This window comes from Barbus barbus, assembly GCF_936440315.1.
Source record: "Barbus barbus genome assembly, chromosome: 23".
NCBI lineage: Eukaryota > Metazoa > Chordata > Actinopteri > Cypriniformes > Cyprinidae > Barbus > Barbus barbus.
This window is the reverse complement of record NC_136751.1, coordinates 24,044,189-24,059,784: the sequence shown is the minus strand read 5'-3', so window position 1 is coordinate 24,059,784 and position 15,596 is coordinate 24,044,189. Positions and strand designations below refer to the sequence as shown.

At 36.3% G+C, this 15,596-nt stretch overlaps 1 protein-coding gene across 1 annotated transcript in view; it reads right to left on the bottom strand.

The window, feature by feature from the left end:
* Positions 1-15,596, bottom strand: part of LOC306842715 (homeodomain-interacting protein kinase 2-like) — a 98,029-nt gene that overhangs the window by 52,374 nt on the left and 30,059 nt on the right. The window lies entirely within an intron of this gene.

The following is a 15,596-nucleotide window of genomic DNA, read 5'->3' as shown; positions in this document are numbered from 1 at the left end:
AGACAAACATGGAAACAGAAGGGGAGTCATTTGACCTTTCCGTCAATAGCGGGCTGGTGGGAAGTGTGCAGAATTTATGATCGATGCCTGTCGTAGCGTGAATGCTGGAATCATTTGGGTCTGAGAGCGCAAGGGAAGTAACACACAGTCCGGCTCTTTGATCATAACGCTGTAAGCAGCAAAACTGCTTCCTAAATTCCCTACAACATGAGCTCTGGTAAAGAGCTGCCGTTCTTAAACGAGGAAAAAATTCAACTTTTAAGTACTTTGAAAAGTTGAAATATCTACCACCTCCGCATGGCCGCTCACTGAGTGTGACGAATCTAAAAAGCAGAGTCTCTAAAGTAGACTAGTAGAGTAAAAACGCAAAGATAGGTCCTGCAGTGCAGTTCAAAAGGGAAAAAGAGGGCCTGCTTGCTATAATGAGCCATAAGAATGACCTACTACTCCTCACAAGGGATATATCCCTATATATACATATATGTGTGTGTGTGTGTGTGTGAGAGAGATATAGATATAGATATATACATATACATATACACACACACAAATATTTTTATTTTTACATGCAAATATTTCTACATGCATACAGTCATGGCCTAATGGTTAGAGGGTCAGACTTGTAACCCGAAGGTTGCAAGTTCGAGTCTCAGGTCCGGCAGGGATTGTAGGTGGGGGGAGTGAATGTCCAGCACTCTCTCCACCCTCAGTACCACGACTGAGGTGAGACTGAACCCCCAACTGCTCCCCGGGTGAGTACTGCTCCTTGGATGGGTTAAATGCAGAGCACAGAGCCACATGTCACGTCCTTTCCCTTCCTATCTATCTATCTATCTAAAAAATAGGCTGATGCAGGGATTTAAGCAGAGTACCTCTGGCTGGGCCGACCCCACATAATCTACTGCTGGCCTGATGACAATAAGATCTCTCTCCTCCGAATCACACCCCCTCACTGGCTACTCATCTCCAGGCCATCCCTTTGTGTCTGCGTTGCCATGGAGACCCCCTGAATGATGCACGACGGTTAGGATGTCGAGGGGGTTTTGTGTCCGGCTCTAACTGCCACAACCCCTGCCAGTGGAGAGGTGGGCGGGGCAAGAGCATCTTGCGCTTTCTTTTCAAGCTTTACACTATGAGCTCACAGTATTAAGGGACTGGAGAATGTGTGTGTGTGTGTATTTCTGCTCATGTTTGCTTTGGCAGGTAGAGATAGTGCAGCTCGTTATTGACCAGATGCAGTGCAGACATAGAAAAAATATTGCAGACCTACTGAAACATAGGAATTACAGTATGACCATTATGACTAGCAACAGCAAGCTAATTGAGAGATATATCCACCTAAAGGCCATTGTCATTACAACAGGGCCATTAAATAGGAAGGCTGTGGAAGCAATTATTAATAAATATCAACAGAACTGTCAACTACATACGACTGCAGAAAGGCAATTTATCATCACTGATTAAGTCTGAATAGAAGAGAGACAAAAATAAGAGAGACAATCTTCAACTGAACAAATGAAGAAAAAATGAATAATTTTTACATATATAATATATATTACACACATATATATATGTGTGTGTGTGTGTGTGTGTGTGTGTATATATGTATATACACACACACATATATACACACATACATACATATACACACATACATATATACATATATATATACACACACATATACACACACACACACACACATATATACACATATACATACATATATACACATATACAAACATGCATACATATATATACACATACATACATATATACATACAGATATATATATATATATATATATATATATATATATATATATATATATATATATATATATATATATATATATATATATATATATATATATATATATATATATATATATATATTTACACATATGGTGGCTAGGTGGCGAATTATTGGTTAAAGTAAAAAAAAAAAATTATTTATTTTTAAATAAAATAATAAAATAACTTAATATAAAGAAATAAAAACTAAATGATTAAAATAAATAAAATTTAATCAAATTAATTAAAACATCTCATCAGTTTCAGGAAAGTAATACATATCTTCTACATAACACATATCTTCTCATATAATGACCAGTATTATTTTATTATTATTTATGTCACACTATATATTTATTATTATTTAAAATGTATTATTTATTATTATTATTATTCCTTTACAGTTTCCATTTTAATTTCGGTTTTTAAAATGTTCTTTAATTTTTTTAATATTACTATTTAGATTTAATTACTTTTTCTTTCAGTTTTAATTTTAGATTTATTTCCAGTAGTAATTTTAGTGCTTAAATTTATTTCAGTTAGTTACAATTTGTAATTACATAATTACAAGTTTTTCATCTAATCATTATATTTAATTTTATTTCAGCTTTAATTCAATTACCAAAATTTTTGTTAACAGTAATAGCCCACATATCTAAGGTAGGGCTGTATACCTTGGAGAACCTGGCGATACAATACATACCTCGATACACAGGTCACGATTCGATACGTACCTCGATACAGAGCTGTCTCGATACGATTTGATACAATGTGACACGATTCGATACGATTCAATAAAAATACATGGGCCAGAGCCAATTACTTAATGCTGAACACATTTACTCAACAAACAGAACTCTGCATTTTTCTTCAATTTATTGAAGACAAAAGTGCATTATAACAAAGTGCATTTTGCTTAAATATTTGCAACTTTAAGTGCTCTGATTAATTGTACACAAATTGTATTAATCTGGAAATTACCACAAGTCAACATTTAACTTTCCAAGGGTACAGTCTGAGTTCACACAAGCACAAAATCTTCTTCTTATTATTCTTAACTTCTTATTAAATCTTCTTATAATTCTTTTTTGTGACACCATGTACTGCCATAACATATTTCACTATGAAATCGCTTAAATGCTACATCTTGCTTTAACATTTTCCATGAGTTTTTTTGAAACTCGCGGGCGCCGCTGCGCCCCCTAATGGCTGGGAGGAGTATCGATACTAAGGGCTAGAATATCGATACTGTATCTTTTTTTATTATATCGGTATGTATCTAAGAATCGATATTTTGAGCACACCCCTAATCTAAGGTATCATTCACATTCAAAAAAGCGGTATTGGCAAATTTTCTCAAATCCCTAATCCCAGTTATGAGCAAAAGTAATAGCGATGCTAACAAAAAAGGGTTTCCAAGTTTCCAACAGATTAGCCCTACCCTACCATGAGTTCATCCCTACTCTGAAACCTATATTCCTCACTCAATGTCTGCAGCACCTACACAACAGCAACGGCATTGGCTCCTGTCAGAATGGAAACAAAAGAATCTTCATCAATATGCCCTCCGTGTCTTGATGGCAGAAAATGAGAGCGAGTGAAAGAGAGAGAGACTTAGTGATGCATACATTCATTTCATTTAGAATTTCATTTGCCCCACGTCTTTTACACATTAATGAATCCAAAGTACTTAAGCAGGCAGCCCGGGGAGGCCAGCGGTGATTTGCAAGGAAAAGAGCAGTGCATGCTGGGAAGGAAGGGTTAGTTAGGCCACCCTTTCAGCAGCAGTAGCAGAATCCACTATAAAAGAACACCAAAAGGCCAGAGCAGAGACCAGAGAAGAATTCAACTTTGCTTCTATTAACAATGCATTACTGCGTCAAAATATAGCCTTTTAAAAAAAAAGAAACAGGTAGCGAGTGTTAGCAAATGTATATGAGGTCTAACTGGTCGTATTTAGGATGTAGCCACATGCATGAAGTTAAATGAAGTGACATGTATAATTCAGGATGGCTTATGTAAACACACAAACTATGCATGTGAGTGCTTATGTAAGCATTGTTTTATCTATACATACAGTATATCTATATGAATGATCTACAAATCGGCCAAAACATACTCAAGCAATCAGGAGTGGATTATCCGTGGATTATGAAGATCTTTGGTGTAAACATTAACCCATACTCCATATACAATACATTGGCTTTGAGAACAGAGTTATTTCAGATGAACTGACTGTCATTATCACTGTTTAATTGCTCAGTATTTTTTTCAGTACTTTTCAGTAAAGCTACATGGTGATAAATCACCAGCTAAATGTAACTTCATTGAGTCATTACGAGTGAGTCACTGAATCAATCACTCTATAAACCAATTTCTGCAAAACACTGATTTATTAAGAAACTAAGCAAGCCTTTATGAGTGTGTCATTGAATCATTCGATCAACCAAAGCCTTCAAAAAACTGATTTATTCAGGAAGTCTTCATGAGAGAGTCAATGAATCGCCCAAACAATGTATTGATCAGAGAAGCAAAATGGCTCTGCTGTTGCTTTGCTTGGAACTATTTTTGTGTGGCGGAGAAAAAACACACTATAACTAGCAATAATGTGTTGAAATTGTAAATTAATTTCTTTATCAAATTGTAGGTAGAAACAATATCACACTCTTAACACTCCATCAATAAGACTTCATAATGAAGTCATTGGTTTTAATTAGTCTGATTCGCTTGGAACAAATCTTGATTTAAGTACGTACTGTTCTTACAGAGGCGGAAAAGCAGCATAATGGAATAAAAACTAGTTATGTGTGAAGGGCCCCTTATTCACTGAACCATAAGTTATTACTCTCCTCTTGTCGAAGTCTAAATGAACCAAAAACCAATAATCCACTTTGTTGTTCACAAGGCTTAGTATGAGATTTAAATCAATGTAGTTTCTGACTGTCAGTTCGTGATGATATGGAGTTAAATATATACACTCAGAACACAAAAGATAATAAATATTACTCTAATTTAGAAAAATAAAAATGTGTCCAAAAACTAATATAATTCTATGCTCATTTTTCAGCTCTCGCACAATTTTCTATTTTTTCAACAGATTTGAGGTTCAATCATATCCTTTACAAGATCAATAAAAATAGTAAGTATTTTAGAAATTTGGCCATTACGCATCTTGACCAAGGCATTGTAACATAATGACTCAGTGTCAACAAGTGCCACCATCTGTCTGCTGATAGACATACTAAACAGGAGCTAATTAAAGAGTATTTGTGTACGTGTGAAGCCCTTCCAATCCCCGTACCACCCTTCTCTAAGCCTAATGAGGTTAATATTGTGTTGAGGGAAGCTTAGATGATGATATCAGAGAGGGACGTCTGTTGCATGTCAGTGTTTCCAGCGCACGCACAGGACAGTCAGCTGAGCTTAAACAAGACAATATCATCCAGTGCAGCTTGAATCAAGTTAAGCACATAAAGTTCCTGCCAACGTCTACAGGCGCTTTCCCGCAAAAAACACACAAATGACCAACACACAAAACTTTAAGTCTTGACCTTTTCTAAACACACCTGAACTCAATTCTCACAGCTCTCTGTGGCTCTAAAGGCAATGTTCTCTGCAGTAACACAACAACGTTAATAGCAATACAATGTTCTCTGCAGAAAAACAAAGTTTACACCATTTGGCCAGGAATTAACCTTTTATACAAGAAGAGTGTGATGTTTTTCAGACATCCAGAGTGGAAACTTAACATACTCCCTTCAAGTTAAACCTGTACCCTGTTTAACAAGCTGAAATGTATGCTTGGCCTCCATAAACGGTCCATTCAAAAGATAAGAAAGCATTCCAGATCAACTTCACTGCACACGGTACATTTAGAATGCTAACCCCCTTTAATAATTAACAAGGATTGGATACATGAGTAATTATTTTTCCAAACAAATTACACCTCAGGCCCAAACCACTGGAACTTGATATACTGATATAGTAAAGCACCATCAAGATGTTTAATCATCTTTCATTATTCATTAGCTTCAGCTTAAGAAAGATTTGACAGCTCTGCGGTTTACAATATTAACTTTGTGGAATCTCATGCTTGATGTTTTCAAAGGAACACTCAGGGTTAACTGTTTTAGTGTGTTAAAATTAAATTTAATACAGATTCAACTGAATTAGACAATTAAGGCAGAAAATACCATTTTAGTTGACAAAAATAACATTAACAATAATGTGTAAAACCACGTCTATATAAGTCATTTTTAAAACTTATTTCTCTACAAATCCTTGTGGTGCATTGTTTATATCTTTCAGTATGACTTCAAGTCATATTTTGTTCAAAATTGTGTTTATAAAAATTAGAATCATAATCCTTAAAGGGATAGTTCACGCAATTACTCACCCTCATGTCGTTTCAAACCCATAAGACCTACGTTCATCTTTGGAACACAAATTAAGATATTTTTGATGAAATCCGAGAGCTCCATAGACGGCATTGCAACTGACACATTCAAGGCCCAGAAATGTTGTAAGAATATCATTAAAATAGTCCATGTGACATCAACTGTAATGTTATGAAGCTCCGAGAATACTTTTTGTGCACAAAGAAAACTAAAATAATGACTTTATTCAACAATTTCTTCTCTTCCGTGTGAACAAAAAGTATTCTCGTAGTTTCATAACATTACGGATTCACCACTGATGTAACATGGACTATTTTTTAATGACGTCCTTACTACCTTTCTGGTCCTTGAACGTGTGTCAGTTGCATTGCTGTCTATGCAGGGTTAGAAAGCTCTCAGATTTCATCTTAATTGGTCTTATAGGTTTGGAACGGCATGTGGGTGAGTAATTAATTTAAGAATTTTCATTTTTGTGTGAACTATCCCTTTAAGTTTTCATCTCATCTCCTTATCATCAATGAAATCCAATGGCTCTTTGTCACCAAGCATTTGTCAATAATATAATTGCTGAGATTAACAATGCACCCCATGTACTGCAACCTATGAAAACTAATGCAGAGAATATATTGATAGAACGTTGTTTGATAACATAGAACTGAACAACAGCTCTGTCAATGATGAATGGTGAGAAATGTAGTGAGAAGAGAGTAGAACAGGATAGACCAGTGAATAACAGCATTGATTATAGCGAACCACCCAGAACACAATGTGAAAGAATTGAATGGAATGGAACAGAACAGTATAAAACAGAGAAAAAGAGAGAGCAGGGCACTGCAGCAGGCTTAAAAAAGGCCTCAGCTGGCAGGACAAGCTGGGTCCGGCCTGGCGTAAATTAGTCAAACTATTTACCCTCGTACGCATTAGCAAATTCTTCCAATTGAGAAAACAAATGCATCTGTTTTGTTCAGTGCAGTTCATGGGAAATTGCATGGCTGCCTGAAAGCCAGACATTTGCTGTGACCAGGCAGGAAAAGAGCGGAGAGGAGGAGTGGGGACACTTATGTTCACAAAACCCATAATGCCCATAAACCGGCCATGCCTGGCTCCGACTCAAACCTCACCACAGCAAAGCTGGACACTGACCCTCCGAACTTTACTAGTTTCTGTGGCAACCCAAGCACAGGAAACATGCAAATTCAGCTGATAATATAAAGCAATACCATCATTATGTCATTAACATAGTAGAGTACTGGAATGCTTAACCAAGTGCACTGATCCACTCGACGACATAGCAATTCACATAAACCAGGAAGGGACGTGGAGTTCAGGAGCTTTAAATACTACATTTGTGTGAGAGACCAGTAAATGGAAAGGTTTATAGGCCTGTGAGTGCAAACTCCACACTTGCAAAGGAATATGGTTTATTTAGGCTGGGAAAAATACAGGCTAAATGTCACCAAACCATGCTGTAGGCTACTCAACACGGAGTAATAATAGAGTGGAAGGCTACAGTACAGTGTGCTGCTAAAAGTCTCTTAAGTGACAGCGGACGGAAACGCCTTGGCAAAATGCATAAAAATGGGCAGGGAAGATCACAGATTGCAAATTTTTTTTTTTTATTAAAAAATCTGTATTTTTAAACTGAACATATTTCAATGCCAGTGGATTTATTGACTAAAATAAACTAAATGATTTTATCAAAATAAACAGAATATAGTGAAATGCTTTTAAAAGTGATTGTTTTGAACAAGTATTAAGATATTCCACAAATCTATATTAAGTATTTGTATCAATACTGGAGGCCTTTTGCTTTTAAACTAGAGTGGGAAGGCCTCACTGTTGAAAAAAACAGCATATGCTGGTTAGGTATGTTTTGAAGCATGGCTGCTGGTTTGTGCTGGTTTAAGCTGGTCCTGAGCAGGAGCTAGTTGTCTAAGACCAGCTTAAGACCTACACATGACCAGCTAAGGACCAGCCAGCTCATGACCAGCTTAAACCAGCATCAACATACCTAACCAGCATATGCTGTTTTTTTCAACAGGGCTCCCTCGCCACATTATATATTTATATGATTATTTTAACAAAACAAACTTCTTTATATTTCTTTTCCCACAAAATGTGTAGCTTCATCAATGTTTAATAAAAAGAGTACTGAAAAGCAGATTTTCCTTAAAGTGTGCCTTTAGCCCTTCTATCCTACTAGCCGCAATGCTAAATTAGCATCGCAAAACAAACAAAACCGTTAAATGTATAGTTACACTAGTAAAAATGACCCCAAAATAGCTCTTAAAATGGACTAAAGCTGTCAATATCTGTCAAAAATTATATGGAAGGGTTTTTGTAGCTGGCTAAAATGACTCTGAGCACTTGGCTAGGTGTTAAGATGCTCAAGTAGCAGGAGTTAATTAGCTACTTGTCTCTTGCTCCGCGGAGAAGAAAGTAAGTCGCTATGAAGCGGGTAGCCCACAGGCAAATGAAACGAGTGCCTGGTTATTACGTTTCTGTCACTCATCTCCACAAAAGGCTGAACGTCTCATAAAAGTAATTCTTAAGAGGTCCAAAGAAAGAAAATAAAAAAAGCATTCTTTCATCGATGTCCATCGGTTGAAAAAAAAAAGAAAAACCCTGGAAAAAGTAATCTTAATAACAAAGAAAATGTCACGGCTGACATTTGTCAAAGAAGTGTTGTACCTCCTCAGCGTTATTATATTAGCTTCTATCTGAGCAGTACAAACAAACCCTTATTCTCTTGTGGAAAGCATATCAAAGACCCCAGTGATGTCTGTTGCCTGTTTTTGTTGCATTATGGGTAAACAGCTCTAGTTTGGTTGCTACAGGCCAGCCTAACTCATATTCAAGGCTCTGTGTAAGCGAATCCCACTGCTCAGTGGCGTCGGAATAAAAAGATGCCTTACGTACGCTTGAGAGAACAGTAACTAATGGCAACCTCATTCATTAAATCCCTTCTTAATGCCTGCCACGGAGCCACCGCAAATGTCCTGGAACGGTAATTCATTTATAAACAAGATAGGCAGGTTCTGACTGCTCACACTGAGGCGTATTGTTTCGTGCCAGAAAGGAATCATGTTCCCCGTGATGTTCTTTAGATGAACAGATTGATAATACAGGTTTGTCTTCTTTTTTGTTGGTTCTGTGAGGGGTCCCCGCTAAAGTCACCGCCATGATGATGGAATGTTCTGAGTGGTTACTAAGTTACTAGATTCATATTTTTATTCAGCAAGGATGCATTAATCAAAAGTTACAGTAAAGACATTTTTAGTGGTAAAAACAGATTTCTGTTTCAATTAAATGCTGTTCTTTTGAACTTTTATTTTATTAAAGAACCCTGAAAAAACTGTATCACGGTTTCCACAAAAATATTAAGCAGCACAACTGCTTTCAAGACTGAAAATAATAAGAAATGTTAAGAAAGTAAAAAAAGAAAAGACATTTTTATATGTATATATGTAATGGATTGTAATTTAGAAAGAAATTTAAATAAATAGAATATATATAAAATATATCATCAATATAGCATCATAGACTTCTTTCAAAAATATTATTAACAATTTACAAATTACAAAATTGATCAGCAGTGTACAAGAATGCTAGATTACTAAAGTAAAATATCAATTATGCATACTGTATTATTATGCATTATACATACTGCAGCTAATGTTGCAATGCCTAATATTTAAAATAAATAAATTAATTAATTAAAATGCTCTAGTATTTAAGACAAATGTCAAGCTATCCTTACTTTAAGATGTTATTTACAATAATATATTCTTAACATTTTCCTTTAAGTTATAAAATAAGCATTTATTTTAAAATAACTTTAAGAAAAATGTAATCTTTTGTGAATCTAACCAAGTGAAGGACACCAAACGCTACGTCTCGAGGGTAAATCATTGGCATTATGGCTAAAGAAGGGGTCACATTGCATTTTGCACAATGCAGCGCTTTAAGAACTGAGAGTAAAAGTCATACTAGCGGATTCCTACATTATAGCACATTCAAGCTGTGCTGTTATGATCGATGTGCCCAAATAAATAGATTCTTGGACGTTCTAAAGAAAGCAAGGTCATGAGCTCCGTATCCTGTGCATCTTTGGGCTAAATTTCTGCCTATCAAAGAAAAATGTGCAAAGCATGCTCTCTTCCCCTCAAGCCCTCCTATATTAAGGCTCTGACGTCTGGAGAGTATTGACTGACACAATGAGTGGCCATGCTGTCTCTTCCTTGGTGACCTCTACCCGCTATGACTCACACTGCCGAACCCAGCAGGGTCTTCAAAGTGCTGAGAACTGACGACAGCTAAGGGTTGGGCGGGATGTTGTGGATGGAGGTAGAGAACGAGAACGAGAGACGGGCTGCACATATGACAGCATATGCCACGCATCTGCTCTCCTCGTTCCAACCGCAGCCATGTAACACTCGATTTTACATAAACCTCATACTTAAATGAGAACATTCCGTTCGTGATATACATCCCTTTTTCATTTAAGAAAAAATGGGTACAAGGCCCAACTGGGACAGAACGGTAATCTGCTTTATCTGGTCCTCGGTAAGCTAGCCAGATTTACCTGTTACATCATTAGCCAGCCCGCAACCGCAACTAGGGTGAGGGGTGTTAAGTTGACGTAACCTGAATAAACAGAGTATTAGGAACAGTCTCAGACCAATGGAATGACGTCTATGTGCAAATATATATCCAAGATGTTGTTTTGGCAAAGCTAATGAGCGAGAAATGTGCAAACAAATACCAAACACCATACAAACAACGGGTGTTTTTCATTTTAACATCAATGTGAAATCAGAATTGACCCCATTTACTGTCTGAAAACATGTTCAAATTCAATAATTCATCATTATTCCAAAAACAAATTACACTTGCCTTCGTAATCTTGAAAAAAAAAAATGTTCAAGTTGTAACGAATTGGAAGTACCGTCAGATTTTCTTCCGCATTGTGATGTGCGTACAAGTGAAATGAAAAAGGAAAAAAAAATGTATGGAATATAGAGTTACATTTTAATAAACATTACAAGATCAACAAAATTGTTCACAACACTGTTCACATTTTTCAGTTTCATTTCATGTCATGTCGATTTTAACCAAATGCCAAATAGCTACAGTATTTACACATTGTTAGCAAATTCGCATTCTGTTAAAGGAACTCTCCACTTTTTTTGAAAATAGGCTCATTTTCCAACTCCCCGAGAGTTTTACCATTTTTGAATCCATTCAGACGATCTCCGGGTCTGGCGGTAGCACTTTTAGCGTAGCTTAGCATAGATCATTGAATCTGATTAGACCGTTAGCATCTCGCTCAAAAATGACCAAAGAGTCTCGATAATTTTCCTATTTAAAACTTGACTCTTCTGTAGTTACATCGTGCACTAAGACTGACGGAAAATGAAAAGTTGCGATTTTCTAGGCCGATATTCAACACTGTTTTGTGACTCATGGCTCATAATTTAATCTGTTATGAATTGTTGGATTGCGAAAAGAAAGCGTTACTTAAAATGAACACTCCACTTTTTTCAAATCCATTCAGCCGATCTCCGGGTCTGGCAGTAGCACATTTGTGACCCAGGACCACAAAACCAGTCTTAAGTGTCAATTTTTCAAAATTGAGATTTATACATCATCTGAAAGTTGAATAAATAAGCTTTCCATTGATGTGTTAGGATAGAACAATATTTGGCTCAGATACAACTATTTGAAAATCTGGAATCTGAGGGTGCAAAAAAATCTAAATATTGAGAAAATTGTCTTTAAAGTTGTCCAAATGAAGTTCTTAGCAATGCATATTACTAATCAAAAATTAAGTTGATATATTTACAATAAGAAATTTACAAAATATCTTCATGGAACATGATCTTTACTTAATATCCTAATGATTTTTGGCATAAAAGAAAAGTTTATCATTTTGACCCATACAATGTATTTTTGGCTATTGCTGCAAATATACCCCAGCGACTTAAGACTGGTTTTGTGGTCCAGGGTCACATTTAGCGTAGCTTAGCATAGATCATTGAATCTATGATATTACGCAGTGCCTGAAAGTAGTCCCCAGCTATAACTATAGTATCTGGGGACTACTTTCAGGCACTGTATAATATTATTGCGCCTGCTGCACCCACGGTACAGCAGCAAAGCTCCTTGATTATTACACCGGAACGAGAGTATAGTTCCTAGCCATATCGGCCTAGAAAATCACAACTTTTCATTTTTCGTCAGGCTTAGTACACGATGTAACTACAGAAGAGTCAAGTTTTAAATAGGAAAAATATCGAAACTCTTTGGTCATTTTTGAGCGAGATGCTAACTAATCAGATTCAATGATCCATGCTAAGCTAAGCTAAAAGTGCTACCGCCAGACCTGGAGATCGGCTGAATGGATTCAAAAACGATAAAAATCAACTGTTTAACTCTTGGGGAGTTGGAAAATGAGCCTATTTTCAAAAAAAGTGGAGAGTTCCTTTAAGTAGCGCTGTCTTTTCGCAACACAATAGTTCATAACGGATTAAATTATGAGCCATGAGTCATAAAATAGTGTTGAAAAAGCAGCACAAAGCCTCGTTTCCAGAAATTGGTTCTTTTGAACAATGCGTTTCAATGAGGAGTTTCAAAGTCTCTTTAGGACTAGTGTTAAACTGTTAAATAAAACTATTAAAAAATGTTTTTGCTAATTGAAATAAAGCTGAAATAAAATATTAAAATTAGATTAAAAGGTAAAACAAAAAAAACTTGAAAAAAGATAAGTTATACAAGTACCTAAGTTTAAGTACTAAAATTAGTAAAGCTGAAGAAAAAAAAATAGCATTCGCATTTTGGCAAGTAACACCCACTTTTCAAAATCCAATTAACTCACAATCGATAAAATCAAAGTCTTTCTTAAATATCTAATTTCACTTAGAAATACTTTTTTCAAGTAAAATACATTGCAAACAGCAATTCACACTGAAAGATCACGCTTAAGCTGCGTAAAATTGCTGTTTACTACTTTAATAAGGCTGTAAATGTCTAATCCAACACATGCAATGCATGAGTCACATAGTCTGACTGCTTTTTCCATGGCTAGCATGTGTATGCAGCTAATTGCCTTTCTAATGTTCACCTTAATTAGGATTGCTTTGTTTACTTGTCGTGAAAAATCTATAAAATCACATGATACGAGCAGAATAATACGAGCACAATACGAGCTCTTAAATCCAATACACTACAACGGATCAAATATCAGCAGAAGCGACAGACTGTGGGTTTGTGTTGAGCAGCGGCAATAAAGATATGAAGAACAGCTGACAGGGGCTGCGTTGCCAGTGCTGACATCCGTTTGTGGAAGCTTTCACGGGGCGTTTGCAGTAGGAGAATGACACCAAAGCCATAAGCAAGCTGCTGAGACTTTGGAAATTTCCTGCTGAGAGTCCTCCCTGCCTTCCACAATCACTTTTGCAGCTGATGGCATCTTAAGAGGAGCCTTTTAGGAAGCAAAGATGGGTGGAGTGGAGGGCCGACGGGGGCTTTAGTTAAAAATATGCAAAGGGAACATTTTGTGCATCCTGTCCTATCGAAGGTCGCGGGTAATTGTCCCTCAGATTTAAAAACACTGCCAAAACAAATAACTGCAGGGAACAGCATGGAAGATGCATGAGCGAGCATGTCTTTATATAACAGTTCTGCTGAAAGCCCCTGCCTTCGACAGAAATATTATTAAGGTGCAAGGGTTAGCCTTAATTCTCAAGTTTTTCATGAGCTTTAATGGTAGAACAAGCTGTTTTTAATCTCTTCTCTATTCAGCCGTTCTCATCAGCAGTCCAGATGTAATAAATCCAGACAGATTGAGAGACACAGGAGTGATTACTGTTCTTTCCCTCTCTAGAAAGCTTTGTGGCCTTGTTATGCATTGAAGGTGAAGTGTGTAATATCTGCATCACCAAATGAAATTGCAAAAATAAATGACCTTTTAAAAAGATCCCGAACACTCACTATATTTTCCATTGGTTGGACAAACTGCCCCCAGATCACGCCATCATGGGTCAAAAGTGTTAAAAAAAAAAAAAGCAGCATTTCATTTCTACAGCTTCATTTAGAACTAGTGTTATTATTAAAACTATTACAATTTTTCTTGGTAATTGAAATAAAATGCAGAAAAATGCATATACACACTTCACCTTTAACTCAGCAGGGAGTATTTTTGACAGTATGCACAGAATGATACAATCATGTGCGAAAGGAGATCAACGTTGTCACATTCTTGTCACAACGTAGATTCGCTAGCAGCAGCCATTTAGAAAAGTGTCTGCTGATGATCCTTTCAGAAAATCACAATCTTTCTCTTCCTTTCCCATTATAAGATTTTCCCCTATGAGAGACAGAAGCCCTTCATTTCAACAGAAGCCTGTATTAAACAGTCACAGCGTTCCAAGAACAGTGTGATCCTCTCCCAGGGCTACAGAACTCTGTGGGAGGCCTCTACAGGTGGGGCGCTGCTGGCTACATTTCTGTGTGTGTGTCCTGTTACTGAAAAATGAGGTGAGAGCCAGCCGGTAACAGTAGGCTGATGTCTGATTGAGGTATCTTGTTGCTTTCGGTACAGAAATGCAACACTTCGATGCAATGATAATTATAGATCACCTACAACAGATCTGCAATCCATGAACTAAATGCCATCACTAAAACAAGATTTTTATGCTTTCTGAAACGGTGCTTTCCCATGCAAAAATCACCACTTTGCATTGCTATGCTGTTCTAGGGTGGTTTGGGTCCTTGCTATGCAGTTGCACATTGTTTAGTTGCACAACTAGATATTTCTAGACGTGGCTTTACCCCTCCTTTGATGTAAATTTGAATTTTTTTCTGCATGTTATGCAAAAAATGACTTCTTAATGAGTTTTTAATTAGTCTTTTTTAAACTTGCTATTCAGGTAAATATATATAATTACCCCTAAAATTAGATAAAATGTACTTGAGAAGCAACACTGCAATAGATATTAAAACTTATTTTCACAGACTGCATTAATACAGCTGTATTTTGTCTGATTGCACTGGCAGATTTAACTAGTGCAAAACATCTGTCAGTGCAAAAAGATGAAATACATTCTCTAAAACGAGTCTTAGTATGTACATTTATCTTATTTTAAATATATTTATATTAATTTAATAGACAAATAAGGCAAATACTAGGATTTTTTGCATTGTGTAATCATTTAAAAATCATATCATATCAAATTAAATGGTGCAAAATGAGTTATGCACCAAATTATAGGTTTAAGGATTTGAACTAATCCCTAACATTAAATTTGCACAGTAGTAATAGTGCTTTTTATGTCTTATTCTCTCTCTCTCTCGCTCCAGATGTGCAAGGCTGACGGCTGATGTGACTGTGTTCATTGTCAGCTTT